The sequence below is a fragment of the Lithobates pipiens genome, unplaced genomic scaffold (assembly GCF_037356315.1).
Source record: "Lithobates pipiens isolate NorthernLeopardFrog02 unplaced genomic scaffold, aLitPip1_a1.2 Scaffold_18, whole genome shotgun sequence".
NCBI lineage: Eukaryota > Metazoa > Chordata > Amphibia > Anura > Ranidae > Lithobates > Lithobates pipiens.
The window spans coordinates 444,141,068-444,153,740 of NW_027507758.1; the positions used below are offsets into that span (position 1 = coordinate 444,141,068).

Consider the following 12,673-nt stretch of genomic DNA (forward strand, 5'->3'; position numbering starts at 1 on the left):
TAGGGTTTTGGGGTTTGCTGTGTATTATTTGTGTTCTTGCTTGTTTATGGTTTGCTGTGTATTATTTGTGTTCTTGCTTGTTTATGGTTTGCTGTGTTTGTTTGGTTTGCACGTGTGCCTTTTTCCTTAATAAATATTTATATTTTCACTTACCTTTCGAGCCTCATTCCTCAGTGCAGCCCATTGATCTGTTTATTCTGTGCTGGATGCCTGTATTAGGCATCCCTCCCATGACAGAATTCTGAAGCCATACTAACAGATCGGCTGCACTTGGGAATAGGGTCTGGACACTTGCTATTGCCAAGAAAAATGCATCTGGAAGATATCCTGTATCTTTCGCTTCTGGCAACAGATGACAGAGATTTTTGTCATCAGACATTAGGTGAATACACTAGAGAGCAACTGCTGGAATGTATCCGTATAGCCCATGTTTTTGTTGATCAGGGCAGTTTCCTGTTTGAGGATGTGCAGCCATTGATTCGGATCTGTACAGAGTTGGCCCTGTCTGATGCCTCTAGTGGAGGTGATGACTATAAACCCCCTTTTAGTGCAGCTCAGGTAGAGTCTTTGGTGTGGCTGTTGGAAGATGACTCGGCCTTTTTCTTTGAGCAATACTCAGCTTGTCCTCAACAGGTGCTTGCAGCATGTATTGATTCAGTGCAGTCTCTGGTCAGACAAACCGTGTGCAAACCAGATTTTGTGCAACCATTATTACAGGCCTGGTCTAGCTTGTTGTACTCAGCTTCTGTCAGCTCCCAACCACCCATTTCTGTGTCCAGATACCAGCCTGCTGGGATATCTTCCTCTCTATTACCCCCAACAACCACAATTTCTGACCAATACACCCTGCTACCAATGAAGTACCAGTACCCTGTTTCCTCCTGCTGTACCTACCCAGCCTTTAACCCCTCTGCTACTTCTCAGCTGCCTTCATCAGTTCCATTGAATCTCCCCTCAAGATCTGCTCCCTCTGTTTTACCATCCTTCCACTCTTCGCTCTTACCAGCTGCATCCACTACCTACAGCCCTGTACCCACATACAAATCTTCAGTTGCTAAAACCAAAAAGAAACGGAAGTTTTTCCCAACCCATACCATTCTGTCATCACCCACTTCTGCCTCCACGCCTGATGTTCCAATGCCTGCTGTTCAGCCTGTTGTGCCAGTGTCTCTGCCTGTTGTCCAGCCTGCTGCCCCGGCCTTCCAACCCGACGCCTTCCAGCCTGCTGCCCCGGCCTTCCAGCCTGACGCCTTCCAGCCTGCTGCCCCGGCCTTCCAGCCTGACGCCTTCCAGCCTGCTGCCCCGGCCTTCCAGCCTGACGCCTTCCAGCCTGCTGCCCCGGCCTTCCAGCCTGACGCCTTCCAGCCTGCTGCCCCGGCCTTTCAGCCTGACGCCTTCCAGCCTGCTGCCCCGGCCTTCCAGTCTGATGCCCCGGCCTTGCAGTCTGATGCCTTGCAGTCTGATGCCCCGGCCTTGCAGTCTGATGCCTTGCAGTCTGATGCCCCGGCCTTGCAGTCTGATGCCTTGCAGTCTGATGCCCCGGCCTTGCAGTCTGATGCCTTGCAGTCTGATGCCCCGGCCTTGCAGTCTGATGCCCCGGCCTTGCAGTCTGATGCCCCGGCCTTGCAGTCTGATGCCTTGCAGTCTGATGTCCCGGCCTTGCAGTCTGATGTCCCGGCCTTGCAGTCTGATGTCCCGGCCTTGCAGTCTGATGTCCCGGCCTTGCAGTCTGATGTCCCGGCCTTGCAGTCTGATGTCCCGGCCTTGCAGTCTGATGTCCCGGCCTTCCAGTCTGATGTCCCGGCCTTCCAGTCTGATGCCTTGCAGTCTGCTGTCCCGGCCTTCCAGTCTGATGCCTTGCAGTCTGCTGTCCCGGCCTTCCAGTCTGATGCCTTGCAGTCTGCTGTCCCGGCCTTCCAGTCTGATGCCTTGCAGTCTGATGTCCCGGCCTTCCAGTCTGATGTCCCGGCCTTCCAGTCTGATGCCTTGCAGTCTGATGTCCCGGCCTTCCAGTCTGATGCCTTGCAGTCTGATGTCCCGGCCTTCCAGTCTGATGCCTTGCAGTCTGATGTCCCGGCCTTCCAGTCTGATGCCTTGCAGTCTGATGTCCCGGCCTTCCAGTCTGATGCCTTGCAGTCTGAAGTCCCGGCCTTCCAGTCTGATGCCTTGCAGTCTGATGTCCCGGCCTTCCAGTCTGATGCCTTGCAGTCTGATGTCCCGGCCTTCCAGTCTGATGCCTTGCAGTCTGATGTCCCGGCCTTCCAGTCTGATGCCTTGCAGTCTGATGTCCCGGCCTTCCAGTCTGATGCCTTGCAGTCTGATGTCCCGGCCTTCCAGTCCGATGCCTTGCAGTCTGATGTCCCGGCCTTCCAGTCCGATGCCTTGCAGTCTGATGTCCCGGCCTTCCAGTCCGATGCCTTGCAGTCTGATGTCCCGGCCTTCCAGTCCGATGCCTTGCAGTCTGATGTCCCGGCCTTCCAGTCCGATGCCTTGCAGTCTGATGTCCCGGCCTTCCAGCCTGATGACCCGGAGCTCGCTGCCCAGCCTGATGACCCGGAGCTCGCTGCCCAGCCTGATGACCCGGAGCTCGCTGCCCAGCCTGATGACCCGGAGCTCGCTGCCCAGCACGATGACCCGGAGCTCGCTGCCAAGCCTTCTGCCCAGGCTGATGACCCGATGCTTGCTGCCCAGCCTGATGACCTGGAGCCTGCTGCCCGGCCCGATGATCCGAAGCAAGTTGCCCAGCCTGTTTTTATTTCCAGATCTAAACTTCCAGACCCTGGTGGTGGGATACATGTTCCATTGTCGGACTTGGGTGGCATGCCTCCCAGTAGGTTAAGAGACTCTGGCCGGAGAGCGCAAAGAAGTCAGCAATCACAGGGGATACCTTTCTGGACTTTTCCCCATTTACATGCACTGTCAGGTCAAGGGCAGAATGGAGTGTCCGGAGGCCACTCCTTAGGGGGGGGAACTGTCAGGAACGGTGTTGTTGCTGGGATCGCCTGCTGGTGTCACTGTTGCTTTTGCCATCAAAGGTTGCAGTTCTGGTGGTCACCAGCGGGTGTCTCCCAGCAAACAGACATTCTAATAATCCAGCTGCACCTGAAGTGGTATGGTTTGGAAGTATATAAGCCCGCCCTTCACTGAGGCTCATTGCTTCAGAATCCTTCCTGCTAGCCTTGTCCCTGCCTGACCTGTTGCCTGAGACCTGTTCCTGATTTGCTTCCTGTCCTGGACTCTGTTCCCTATACCTGTGATTTGTCCCCTGATCCCTGCCTTGGCTCCCCTTCCGCTTCCTCCACCTGGCCTCCTGTTCCCCTTGTCTCTCATCCCTGCCTTGTTATATATGTGTTCCCTTTCCATGTATATAGTTAGTTAGTTAGTTTAGGGTTTTGGGGTTTGCTGTGTATTATTTGTGTTCTTGCTTGTTTATGGTTTGCTGTGTATTATTTGTGTTCTTGCTTGTTTATGGTTTGCTGTGTTTGTTTGGTTTGCACGTGTGCCTTTTTCCTTAATAAATATTTATATTTTCACTTACCTTTCGAGCCTCATTCCTCAGTGCAGCCCATTGATCTGTTTATTCTGTGCTGGATGCCTGTGTTAGGCATCCCTCCCATGACAGGGTGTATGTCGGTGTGCGGCAGTCCGTAAATGGTTAACAAGGTTTGCCTGGTCTTTGGTTCTGGAACAGTCTGATTCCCTTCACCATAAGTCTGATTCTAACACAGTCACTGGCCCTCAAAATTACTCTCAGCAATTGTAAAAAGTTGTGATGGAAACAAGAGCTGTCAGCTTCCAATTGCATCAGCTTTTTTGTGTCACTGCACCAACTCTACTAAATGAAAAGGGCTAAGGGGTATAATGTATTGTAAAGTTTTTGATTATATTTCAGTGGACACTCCTTCACTTTTCTCAATGTATCAATATTTACACCTTACCATGTTTAAAATTCAGACAAGCAACATATAGTGAAATCACAATTTCATAGACATTAAACATAATATTGATCTTATGCATGTTTTTCTCAGAAGGAGTAATGTGTCCCATGTGCTTTTCGCACCTCATTACATAGGGATACCTGGTTTTTACCTAACTGTTAATTTCTTATAGCTTAGTGTAACCAGGTATTATAAACATATCTTTATTATAGCTGGGGCTATGAACATTATGTAGAATTCGGCTTTGCTAGTTAATAGGAATAAGGATTTTGTTCAGACTGCTCTGCACAGGTGTTTACAACATGCATTAGGAGCCCCTGGCTAACAGAGCTTTAGGACAGTTATTAACCCTTTTAGTGAAAAAAACACCAGCCCAAGGAATGTTTTACCAGTAATTTAGCACAATATAGCACAATATAGCACTGCATAGCAACTAACTCTTCCTAGGCAGACTGTCAGTTCTCTCAAACAGCTAGCCATCACAAATGTGCAAAGTCTACCAGAATTGCAAGCTCCTATGGCAAATTCAACACTGCCAGCCCAAGCAAGACTAGTACACAAAGCAAATCTCATTTCATACAAAGACGGTGTTCAGAGCCTAACAACCTTTTTTCTAAAAAAAAAACTTTATAAGGGATTTCAGAAGGCTTCCCCATTTTGCGCTTAGGTATCTCTATGAAAAGAATATAAATAACAGTATGCAATACTTGGTCATGCACAGATCTTAAATGGGCCAAACTAAAATAAATAGTGAAAATAACTGAAAATTAAAATTAGAGTTAAAATTAAATGATTTGCTGCTGTGCTTAAAGTGATTCTTTTTTTGCCTAAAAATAACAAACATGTTATACTTACTTGCTCTGTGGAGTGGTTTTGCATACAACAGCCCAGAGCCTCCTTTTCTCGGGTCCCTCTTTGTCTCTCCTGGCCTCTCCCCCGATGAGTGCCACCACTCATTGGCTCGTTGACTTTGATTGAGAGCAGCGGTAGCCAATGGCACCCCGCTGCTGTCTCAGCCAATGCGGAGGAGAGTCTCGGGGAGCCGAGTCTCTCCTGCAATATCCCTGGTTAGAGATGGGCTCAGGTAAGTATTAGGGGGACTGATGCATACTGAAGGTTTTTTATCTTAATGCATAGACTGCATTAAGCTAAAAAAAAAAAACTTCTGCCTTTACAATCACTTTAATAATCTCCTAGGTTATCTGCACGAACTGTGACTAACACCTCCAGGAGCCTAGGGCTGACCTATCCTCACCAACCAATATATAAGAGCATACAAAATATGTGTACAACAATGCTACAATGTGAATAAATGAACTGTAACTGTTTCAAAATAAAGTTACAATGTCAATACAATTACAAACTAATGTCTATAAAAACCAAATAAGCAGTGTGCATAGTAATATATAACTGACAGCCTGTATGGAAAGTGCAGTGTCCGTTCAATAGATGAAAATAATCCAAATGTGCTGTCCCTCCACCCATGAGCAAGCCCAAAACATATATGTAGATGTACATCGATCAAAAGCAGTTTCTCTTACCCTGCTACTCCAAAAAGCCTCTATCCCACATGGAGGGTGCAAGCCTGGTATGCAAACAGATACTTAGAAGAAAATAAGGTTGGATGGCCACACTCATGAAGCTATGAGTAAGCACCTGACCTTGGTGTGAAACATGTATAAAGAAATGGCATAGGAGTGCGGTTGTCCAGACTTCTTTTCTTCTCGTGAGCACGCCACACTCACCGGATATATTGGGAGTTATTAACGAAAGGAAAATCCACTTTGCATTACAAGTACACTTGGAAGTGCAGTCGCTGTAGATCCGAGGGGGACATGCAAGGAAAATAAAAAAACAGCATTTTAGCTTGCACATGATTGGATGATAAAATCAGCAGAGCTTCCCCTCATTTCAGATCTACCCCTCAGATTTAAAGTGACTGCACTTCCAAGTGAACTTGTAGTGCAAAGTGGAGTTGCCTTTCGTAAATAACCCCCATTGTCTCACTTTATACAAGGAAGGCAAAATAAGCTTTAGAAACCCTCATCCAGATTGTATTATCTCGCTTTAATCAAGGAAGGAAAAGCAGGCTTGCAAACTCTTACGTGCAACTCCTCTTTTTCAGTATCATCACCATGCAGCATTTTGGATCAACCATCTGAGGGAAAACAACAATATAGTGTAGTACAGTCATTCTCAACCAGAGTTTCGTGGAACCCTGGGGTTCCTCCAGAGGTTGCTAGGGGTTCCTTGAGCTGTAGCTGATGAACCATCTATTTGATGATGCCTACAGAGTTCAAGGTTCAGCACCACTTTGCAAAGCCATGGCACCAAATATCTTTTTAGCTGTCTTTAAGGGTAGCATTCTGAACACCACTTTAAGCGGGGGGCATTCTTCCTATTGACCACCAATATCAGGAGCATTGTTCCTATTGTGCCCTGCTGATCTGGTTTTAGAAAGGGTCCCTCGACACATGAAAATTATTTTTTGGGGTTCCTCTAGGGTTAAAAGGTTGAGAAAGCCTGGTGTAGTAGGTCATGAACAAATGCCAAATCTACTCCCAAACAGCAATCTGTGCCATGCAGCATGTATAGGCATAACTGCTATCAACCCTTAGCATGCACCCCTCTTGTTTGCCTCTCCAAACAAAGCATTGGAAATGAGATCTCTAACTAGTCCAGTGAATGAGATGTTTTTCTCACAAGTCTCAGTAGGATTAACAGAGAGTAACTCGATACAAATAGCATCCAGCAGCTCGTAGAAAGTTTTACTTGAAAACTTATGATGATCATACTGATGAACATCATATGGGTCAAAAATTCATCCAACAGGATACAGTACATGTGGAGAACTGTGGAGGGGTTTCATAGTGCTAGTGTATACCGCTGTATAGAATGATGGGGTACTATACACAGAAATAGTGAAACAAAGATTGTGTCTATATGGCACAGATACCAATCAGTCTTCCTTCACCCTAGTGTTGAAAACATCCAGCTGTAATATGAATTGGTGTTGGCAAAACTCCTGCTCTACAAACACAATAGTATGTTTCTGGAATTATTTATTGGTAAAATATTACAAGTCTGTTAATGCCATATAAGTAACATGATTTAATGTTGTAAATATAGTTGGGCTCTTTGTTTTCCTCTGTGCAGAATCAAGTGCACATTTTCATTGTGTTGCTCTATAGTTTACAGCCATGCTATGTTCCCTACTTCTGGTAGATTAATAAATACTGTATATCCTGCTTTTTCAGAGCTAAACAGAAGGTCCCATATATTTTTTTTAAATGCACATCATAGCATTGCTAATCTTGATTATTATATTACACAACATCTTGAAGTAATTTCTCTTGTTTGTTTTCATATTCTGAATGATGCATTGACACAAGTTTTGTGGTGAACCAATAAATTGAGGTCCGCCATAATTAACAGATTATAGCAGAACAAATAATCACATGAAAAGCATGCTTTAAATGCTTCTCTTTTAAAATGTGTCTACCTAATTTATCTGGAAAAGAACCAAACTTGAGGCACATTGCTGCAAACTAATAACAGATATTGTGCGAGAGTATACAAAATGCAGCCTTGTGTTTACAAAAGAGGCAAGGCAGACTGAAGAATGCATGACTGGAGATGTGGAAATTGCTGGCACCGTGTTTTGTGGAGTGTTCAGTGAGAAGCACATTTGTATGAACAAATATGTTTGGCTGTCAAAAAAGGGGGGAAATGTACCTAGCTCTGAAGCCAGGGCAGTTGTAGAACTGTGCTGGGGTGGACATTTAACCGCTTCAGCCCTGGGACATTTTACCACCTTCCTGACCGGAGTACTTTTTGCGATTCGGCACTGCGTCGCTTCAACTGACAATTGCGCTGTGCAACGTTGCACCCAAACAAAATTGACATCCTTTTTTTCCCACAAATAGAGCTTTCTTTTGGTGGTATTTGATCACCTCTGCAGTTTTTATGTTTTGCGCTATAAACAAAAATAGAGCGACAATTTTGAACATTGACATTATTTTTTACTTTTTGATATAATAAATATCCCCCAAAAATATATAAAAAAAACATTTTTTTCCTCAGTTTAGGCCGATATGTATTCTTCTACATATTTTTGGTTAAAAAAAATCACAATAAACATATATTGATTGGTTTGTGCAAAAGTTATAGCGTCTACAACATAGAGCATAGTTCTATGGCATTTTTATTTTTTATTATTAGAAATGGCGGTGATCTGCGATTTTTATCAGGACTACAACATTATGGCAGACACATCGACACGTTTGACACTATTTTGGAACCATTGTCATTTATACAGCGATCAGTGCTATAAAAATGCATTGATTACTGTGTAAATGACACTGGCAGTTAAGGGGTTAACCACTAGGGGGCGATGACGGGGTTAAGTGTGTCCTAGGGAGTGATTCTAACTGTGGGGGGGGGGGGTGGGCTTCAAGTCACATGACAGCGATCACTGCTCCCGATGACAGAGAGCAGTGATCGCTGTCATGACACAAGCCAGAACGGGGAAATGCCTTGTTTACATAGGCACTTCCCGGTTCTGCGGCTCCGTGACATGATCGCTGGGAGACCACGGGCACGGTCATGCTGTACGCGGTGGGGATGTACAGGTACACCCATTTACCCACCGCTGCCATTGTGCTGACGTATATCAGTATGCAGCGGACGGCAAGTGGTTAAACAATACTGCCTTACTTTTAGAAGACATCATACCTCCCAACATTTTGAGGTGGGAATGAGGGACACTTCCTTGTAAACGTATGTAGGCATAGGACACACCCCCTGGCACACCCCTTTCAAGGAGAATTAACCAAAAAAAAGGTTCATTAAAACCACAAGGACTTTTTTTGACACTACTATTTGGATAAAATGTTTAGCACTGGGAAACACTTTTTGAAAGATAAAAAGTGCATTTTATATACAGTTATATAGATGAGACCAAAATGAGGGACAACTGAGAAGGAATGAGGGACAGATAGAGATTGCTCCAAATCAGGGTCAGTCCCTAAAAATCAGGGAAAGTTGGGAGCTGTGAGAGATCGCCCACAGCTTCACATCTAGGACTAAAGCCCCATTGGTTGTTGGATTGGCATTGTGGGCTTGCTGTGGAGCCTAGTAGTGGTATGGCACAGCATTTTCATGCATCCACTGAAGCGTTCCTTGTGGAGTAAGCTGAGAAGAAGTTATAAGCTTCTTATAGAAAGCAAGATATCTGCAGAGACTGTGGTGAAGACACAGGGACAGTTCTAGCACTTGTCAAGAGCTGCTTGAAGGTGGATCTCATCGGGGCTGTCTTTAATATTGATTGGGCCCTGGGCAAAAATTCTCATGGGGCCACCAACGCCAAAGCCCAACCCGCCCCCCCCCCCCCCCATGCAATTTTGCTCTCCACCTGCTATGAGATATACAATAAATAGCAGCTAGACTCAAAATCGGTTTACTATATCAGATCAGACATGAATGAAAGAATTCTACACCAGGCCCCAATGTAATGAGAAGATTTACACTGATCACCAATGTAACTGAGACATTTAGCCTGCGTTCACATTTGTGTGTCAGGAACGCATGCAAAATCTGAAGCTGCCCTTTAGCAGATACACAGCAATGCCATCAATTGTTAATGACACCCTCACACATCTGCTGACATGTGCCTCGGCACCGTGTGATTTTGAAAAAGGGTTAGGGACCTTCTTCCGCATTTCTAGCACAAAGAGCAGCCCATTGAAATGAATGGGCTGCACCACATGCAACCTACATCTTTATCCACCCTGTCAGTACACCTTTTCATCATAAAACCCCTGCTAACCTCTGCACCCCAAACCTCCCCCATCCTCTCCACTCCAACTCTCCACCCCCTTTAACTCTACCTGCCTACTCTGCTCATCTTTGGACCCACCTATTTGCTTGCCTTTGCAGAACAGGCAGATGTTAGGCTTAATGACCACAGTTGTAGGCAGGACTTTCAAGCATTCCCCTTTACCTCCCCAGTGGGCAGCATTCAGTATAGGTGATGGTGGATTTGACCTGGGGGGGCATGATATACATATGAATGCCACCACTATTTACATGTAAACACAGGGTCTGCAGGTGAGTCATCTGTATACAACAATAGGGCAGAGCTGGGCAGCATTAATAGCGGCACTTCACACTGAGATATTGGGACACAGCACGGGACTAAAACTTCAAGGAACAAGGGAATTTAAACCAGGATAGTTGGCAAGTATGTGGCAGCTGCTTTGGGCCCCACAACAATGACAGGGCCCAGGGCAGCTGCCTCTTTTGCCCTGCCTTAAAAACAGCCCTGGATCTAATTTACTGAGTCTGTGACTCGGCCATCAGAAGACATGGCAATGTTGTTGTGTAGTGGAGTTAATTAACTAAGTGATGTACTGTTCAACACAACCTTTACTTCAGAGACTGCCTCAATAGGAGGTGAAAGGTTGACAGGGTAGCTGAGGAGGTGAGAAATGCACCTGTACTGGCTACAGGAGACATGACATTATTGTAGTCATTAGCAGAAAACGCCCAGAAAATGGTAGTACATATTCATTCAACTTCATTCAGCTTAGCACTAGCTATGATGGCACCTGATTGTTATGCACTTTAACCACTTCAGGACCGCCGTATTGCCAATGTACGTCAACACAATGGCACAGGCAGGCACAATCACGTAGATGTACGTGAATGCCTTCTAGCGGGTGGGGGGTCCGATCGGACCCCCTCCCGCTAGATACGGCGGTCCCTTTCAGTGCCGGAGCGATCCGCGATGAGGGGATGGCCGTTGGTTTCTGGCCATCCCCTCTCGATCGCTCCTGGCCAGTGACGAACTTCCTCCCCTGTGAAAATGTAAACACAGGAGGAGGAAGTGATGTCACACTCCTCGTGGCGGTCTTTTTGAACCGGACAGCGAGGAGTGAAGACGTCCAAGTAAGTGCACCAACAGTCCACTGACACATAGGTACACACAGGCACACATTTCACCCCAGTCACCCCCCGATCACCCCCCCGATCGCCCCCCCGCCCCCCCCCCAGTCACAGTGTCACTAATGCAGTGTTCATTTATTTATTGATCACTACATTTAGTGTCAGTTGTGACTGTAAAAAGTGTCAGGGCAGCTAGTGTTAGGCCCCTTTAGGTCCAGGGTAGCCCCCTACCCCCCCCCCTAATAAAGGTTTAACCCCTTGATTGCCCTCCCAGTTAACCCTTTCACCCTCTTTTACCAGTGTCACTAAGCGATCGTTTTTCTGATCGCTGCAATAGTGTCACTGGTCCCGCTAGGAAGCTAGTTTTTTTTAGGTTCAACGCCAGGTTTTTATACCGTTAGGTACCCCGATATATAACCTAATAAAGGTTTTAACCCTTTGATTGCCCCTAGAGTTAACCCTTTCACCAGCGATCGCTGCATAAGTGTCACTGGTGACGCTGGTTAGCCAGTTAGTTATTTAGTTATTTAGGTTCCCCGTCAGGTTTTTATAAAGCTTCAGGTACCCCCATATAAATACCCAATAAAGGTTTTAACCCCTGATTGCCCTTAGTTAACCCTTTCACCAGTGATCACCGTATAAGTGTTACGGGTGACGCTGGTTAGGTAGTTCGCTTTTTATAGCATCAGGGCACCCGCCATTTATTACCTAATAAAGGTTTAACCCCCTGATCACTCGGCGGGTGATATAAATTTGGTTTTAGGGTCAGAAAGGGTCTGCGTCGCCCCAGGCAGTGCTAGGTTAGTGCCAGCACCGCTAACACCCACGCGCAAAGCATACACCTCCCTTAGTGGTATAGTATCCGAACAGATCAATATCTGATCTGATCAGATCTATACTAGCGTGCCCAGCAATTTAGGGTTCTAAAAAAACGCATTGTTAGCAGGATCAATCCAGATACCTGCTAGCACCTGCGTTTTGCCCCTCTGCCCAGCCCAGCCCAGCCCAGCCCAGCCCAGCCCAGCCCACCCAAGTGCAGTATCGATCGATCACTGTCACTTACAAAACACAACACACATAACTGCAGCGTTCGCAGAGTCAGGCCTGATCCCTGCGATCGCTAACAGTTTTTTTTTGTAGCGTTTTATACAGTCGCTGACAGGCTAGGTGCTTTTTTACCTGTGAGTCTCACTACTGTACCCCTAAATTTAGAGCCCAAAATGGCAAAGCGAAGGTACACTAGTGAAGAGGCCTACACGTTTCTGAGCATGACAGATAGTGAAGAGGAAGACACTGATCTGTCAGATTCAGGCTCAGAATACGAACCTGTAGAGGACAGCGCCTCCATGTCAGATAGCTCTGACGACGAAGAAGAGGTCCCTGCTATTGTCAGGCGTACCCGACCCCGATTTTCTGATGTTGTTGAGGTGCAGGAACCGCAAGTCCCTCGTATGGAGTATAGAGCCAGTACTAGCGCCGCTCATCCTTTTGGTGAACTGGCAAGCACCAGCGGCCTAGTACACCCTGGACGTACATCCAGCACTGCAGTATCACGTGGTGACGTGGCGAGTCCCATAAGTGCAGTTCAAGCTGGCGAGGTGGCAAGCACAAGTAGTGTCCCGCTGCCACCAAGAAGAAGACAAAGACAGGCCCGTCGTACCCATAGTGCCCTTCCTGCAGAATTCGCCTATCCTAATTGGGTGCCCACCACTTCTGCAGAACCCGTACTTCCCCCATTCACTGCCCAACCCGCTATTCAGGTGGATACAGATGATTTTACGCCACTCGAT

General features: G+C 46.5%; 1 long non-coding RNA gene across 1 annotated transcript in view; it reads right to left on the bottom strand.

Annotated features, from left to right (window-relative positions):
• Positions 1-12,673, bottom strand: part of LOC143990204 (uncharacterized) — a 76,804-nt gene that overhangs the window by 12,396 nt on the left and 51,735 nt on the right. The window lies entirely within an intron of this gene.